General features: G+C 39.6%; 1 pseudogene; it reads right to left on the bottom strand.

The window, feature by feature from the left end:
- Nucleotides 1-795: 795 nt before the first annotated feature.
- On the bottom strand, nt 796-1747 carry LOC102828957 (annotated as a pseudogene).
- Between the last annotated feature and the right edge of the window lie 3659 nt (nt 1748-5406).

Here is a 5406-nt window from a genome sequence, read left to right as displayed (position 1 = left end):
TACAGCTACCAAGAAGCCCACATAGCCCTGTATATCCACAGGAAGGAAAAGAGGAGGAGGACTGGCTAGCCATTTTTTATTTTTAAAGGATAAAACTATACTCTTTAAAAATGGCGTTTCACTAAAGTTAAATAAAGCAGTTTTGAATCATCTTCTAATTTAAATGAACTAGTTTTTGTTTTTTATTATTAAAATTTTTTATTGTGAATTGATTGAAAGTTTACAGGGCAGATCATCAGTTTTACATTCAACAAATCATATACTTTGTTTCATTACAATGATTATAATCCCCTTCATGCACCATCAGTGAGCAGTATTTCTCTCTATTCATTTTAGCTCTTTCTTTCTTTCTTTTTTTTAACACTCAGGCATATGTAATAATTTAAACCACCAAAGGACACATTCTGCAAGCCTGCCTCCTGGCCACCAGCTCTCAATCCCTCTAATACCATGAATTTAGAGTCCTCAGGTGTTCCTTCTCTCCATGTCTCCATCTCTGCCTCCATCTCTGGTAAATAGACTAGTTTTTAAATTTTTATATTTAATTCTACTAAAGTAAATGCTCCATAAAGTTACTGGGAGAGGAAGGTTAAGAAGAGAGAATTTTACCCCAAATACTACATGATTTTGAAAGGAAATTACTTGTTAAGGCACTGCACATCATCTTAGGTTAAATGATGAGCTATTTAAATCACTTGGCGGGGGGATATAAAATACACAAGGTCTTCCTTTCAAATACACACACATTTTTCATTTTCCAATTCCTGTTATATCTACGTCTCTCTGGGATCCTTTTTAACTCATCAGAAAGCTATATGGATAGCCATAATATTTCAATCTGAAGAATAAAACAATGAGTCCAATACCAGCCATACACATCATTTCTGTCTTCTAATATGCCTATCAGAGGTAGCAGCTTCACATAAAAACATCATCCCTAGGGTAGCTCCACCATTAAACAGAACAGTGTGTGTTTCAGCTACAAACTGGGCTTGGCTGCTTCCATGGATATAATTTACATGTCCTGTATGCCAGGGGAGGAGGGTTATGAATATAATGGTGGTCCTCATCCAAATTTGACCAGATGTCAGAGCAAGCACAAAACACAAAGCCACAAAAGCCTACCCAATTCTATATTGCTTCTTCGAAGACACACAAGTTCACCAATTAACAGCCCAAAGCAATCCCAACATAAGGGACCAGAATAATTTCTGGGTCAAATTACTCTAACATTGATATCAGTTCTGTCATCTGGCAGTCTGCTCAGCTGAAAAACCCTCCCCTGAAACTCATATGTATCACCCCATTTAGGTTTCCCTTGTGCAGGAAAGGTGATGAAAATTGTAGCTGAATTCATGTTTGGCATCTGAAACACATCAGAACCGTCATCAAAATCCACCATAGCAAAGAATATCTTATTGGTAAAAAAACACTGGAATATCTCCAGGAATTTGCCAGGATCTGGCCTTCCTCATCAGCTTGCTTGCATTCAATACAATGTTTTGAAGCTGGAGAGCAGTGAACATGACAATAATGGAGTCATTTCTTGGTGGCTTTAACAAGGCGATGGAGACTTTTACTAGTCCATTCCAGCAGCTGACTAAGCTTTTCAGATAACACCATTTCCTTCTTTCTTTGGGCAGAAGTCAAGGCAACCCAGTAAATGAGCACCAATGCTATCTCTGTGGTTGCAGAGACACGAGAACCACCAACGCGCAGCCATGTTTCCTCCTCTCCCTTGAGTAAGTGAAATGTTTCCTGTCCTCTCTTTTGAACCATCCATTTGGACATTATTTGACTGAATTCTGTCATAGTAAATGAGGACATTGCTTTCTTGCACCATCATTCCTCTACATCATCCTTCACCCTCCCAATGTTGATATCATTCTTGGCTAAATCAACATTCAGTGTTTGCATTTATGTTGTTGTTAAGTGCTGTTGAGTTGGTTCTGACTCACAACGACCCTGTATAAGGTTTCTGAAGAGCAGGTGATGAGTTTGAACTGATGACCTTGTGGTTCGGAGTCCAGTACTGATCCTACAGCACCACACCAGGAGCCCATGCAAATATTACTCACCATTAAGAATTACTCTTTACTATTCTGGCACTGTGTGTTAATGCACCAGACTGCAAAGCCATTTGAACTGCAGGGTTGGCGGTTCAAGCTCACCAGCTGCTCCTTGGAAACCCTCTACTGTGTTTCCTTTACTACTCAGAATCAAGTCAATGGTACCTCATTGATTATATTTGCTCTCTTACCTTTCATGACTCCTAAAGTTAATAATCTTTTTTTTCCAATTCACTTAGTTTTCCTTGTTGTTGTGTGTAGTAGAGTCCATTTTAACTGAGAGCAACCCCATGTGGCTGTGTAGAACTGCCCTATAGGAGGCTAACTCCCATTTTTAGACTAATCTTTATGGGAGTTGATTGCCAGATCTTTCTCCCATGGAGCTTTTGGGTGGGTTTGAACCATCAGCCTTTTGGTTAGCAGCCAAGTGTTGAACCCTTGCACCATTAGCCCCTTCCCCAAGTCCTGTCTATGCATTAGGTCAATAACATCAGGGAGTCTTTCAGTTGCTTTCTTTTCTTGGAGACATTCCCCCTAAAAAATCTCATTTCTTTCTCTCTGGGCCAGTTGCTCTGCTGAATAGCTGTCATCCTGTGATTTCCTCTCACTGTTATCCTAGGAGTTCCCCTGGCCTGGATACTGAGTTGGTTCCCTGTTTGCTGGACCTGTTTGTGTCTTCCTCTTTTCTGTTTGAATGCTCATTTTATATCATTCAATATCTCCATCAGATTCAAAAGACAACATGACTGCAAAGGAATGACAACCTTCAGCAAATGTGTCTCTCAATTCTCACTGCTCCAGTAAGGACTGCTGACAACTCAGTCAGTTGTCCTCCTAAGACTGCCCTTCACCATGACCCTGGGATTCCCTTTGACACCTTCCTATGCCACATGCTTTGAATGGATGAAATTGTGTCCCTCCAAAATATATGTTGGAATCCGAATCATTATACCTGTGGAAGTAATTCTTCATTATGTTAATGAGACCCCATCAGTGTAGGATGTACTCTAAATCTAATGACTTTTGAGTTATGAAAACAGCAGGTGAGACTCAGACACAGACACATACTGAGGAAGCCAGATACTCCATGAGCATCAAGAACCAAGAATCGCCTGGGGCTGCTGACAAGGAAGGAATCAGCACAGAGTTTCAGAAGAAACCTATTCTTTCCTATAAAAATATCCCTGGAGTCCTGGGGTGGCACTGTGGGTTAATGCACTGGACTGCAAAGTCGGTTTGAATTGCAAGGTAGGCCATTCAAGCTCACCAGCTGCTTCTTGGAAACCCTATACAGGGTTCGGACCTGACTCGATGGCACTAAACATAACATAACATTGTTGTTGTTTCGGTGCCATTGAGTTGGTTCCCACCCATAGTGACCCTGTATAAGGTTTCCAAGGAGCGGCTGGTGAGCTTGAACCACCAACCTTACAGTTTAAACTAACTTTGCAGTCCAGCACATTAACTCACAGTGCTGCACCAGGACTCCCATTAATACATTTACATCCGAGGCTTAAACTCTATGCTGATTTACTTTTGAACCTTCTAATGCACTGGGGTCAGAGCTGTCATTACTAGCCAATTACAAGGACTTTTAATCCTGTGCCTGCTCTGCCCCAAGCAAGTGCTGTTATTTTTGTTGCTACCACTGTTTTTATTGTTGTTGTTAAGTACCATGGAGTCGGTTCCGACTCATAGCGACCCTGTATAGATAGATAGGGTTTCCAAGACTGTAAATCTTTACGGGAGCAGAAAGCCTCATCTTTCTCCCACGGAAGAGCTGGTAGTTTCGAACTGCTGACCGTGAGATTAGCAGCCTGATATAGTTAGTGATTTTGTCAAATTTCCTTGCGTTGTAGCAAGAATATTGTGGTAATTAGTATTTGTGAACCTACATCAATGACTTTTTTGAGAATGAAATAGTATTTAAAAGAAAAGGAGAAAAATCAAGAGAGGCTTCTATTCAGTTACTAATGTTGTTACCAAAAATGTTGTGATTCGGTGTGGGAAGATTTTACAAAAAAAAGCTTTATTGTTAGTATTCATATAATCTAAGAAATATTACATTTAAGCAATTTAGAACTATATCACATATTATCCTAGGATTAACATTGATGGTTGTTGTTGTTGTTGTTGTTCTGTGCCATGGAGTCAGTTCCCACTCATAGTGACCCTGTACAGAGTTTCTGAGGCTGTAAATCTTTACGGGAGCAGAAAGCCCCATCTTTCTCCCGCAGAACTGTCCCTGAGGTTCGCAGCTCGGTTTGTAACCACTACGCTACCAGAGCTCCTTAAAATTGATGGTAACCATTATTAAGGATTCTATATGATCTGGTATGGGAGGCGGTCCATAGTGGGGAGTAGGGGGCAGTGACAAGATGAGTTCTCACTCTGGGTGAAAACAACTATCTCCAGAACTGTGAGAAAATCCATTTCTGTTCTTAAAGCTATCCATTTGTATCATCTGTGATACATCAGCACTAGGTAACTAAACCATGCCATGCCCTGTGTCCTTACTGACTTCCTCTTTTTGTTTTAGAGAACATCTTCTAATTACTTTAAGATAAAGAGTGCATGAGAAGTAAAATTTTCAAGACTTGCATTTTTAAAAAATATCTTTATTCTGCCTTTATATTTGACTAAAAGTTTGGCTGGATATAGAATTCTAAATTAGAAATCATTTTTCCTTTAGAATTTCGAAGACATTGCTCGATTATCTTATAGCTTCTAGTATTGTATAGAAATTCTTTTGAGACCATTCTAATTCCTCACCATTAGCATGTGATCTTGCATTCTCTCTCTGGAAGCTTGTAGAATCTTTTCTTTGTCACTAGTGTTTAGAATTTTTACTACTGATTTGGACCCATTTTTGTCCCTTGTGTTAGTCCCTTTCAATATGAAAACCCATGTGCTTCATTTCTGGGATATTGTCATAAATTATTTCATTGATGATTTCTGTTTTCCATTTTGTCTCTTCTCTTGTTCTGTACCTCCTATTATTTGGATGCATGTTGCTGTTGTTAAGTGCCATCGATGCTGGACCTCTTAAATTCCTTCCCTAGTTTTCTTATCTTTTGTATTTTTGTTTTTGATTTCTCTATCTTTTCTAAGTACTTTCTGGAAGATTTTTCTCAACTTCTTTTGATAGAGGAAGAGCCCCAACAAAATGAATTGGTGCCGTGACAGCAGCAATGAGCTCAAGTGTAGCATCAATTGTAAGGATGGTGCAGGACCAGGTGGTGTTTTGTCCTGTTGTGCACAAGATTGCTATGAGTCAGAACAGACTCGATGGCACCTAACAACAACAACATTGATATCTTTGTTAATGTAACCAAGT

This window comes from Chrysochloris asiatica, unplaced genomic scaffold, assembly GCF_000296735.1.
Source record: "Chrysochloris asiatica unplaced genomic scaffold, ChrAsi1.0 scaffold00004, whole genome shotgun sequence".
NCBI classification, from domain to species: Eukaryota; Metazoa; Chordata; class Mammalia; order Afrosoricida; family Chrysochloridae; genus Chrysochloris; species Chrysochloris asiatica.
The sequence above is the reverse complement of the archived record's forward strand: the minus strand, read 5'-3'. Positions and strand labels throughout refer to the sequence as shown.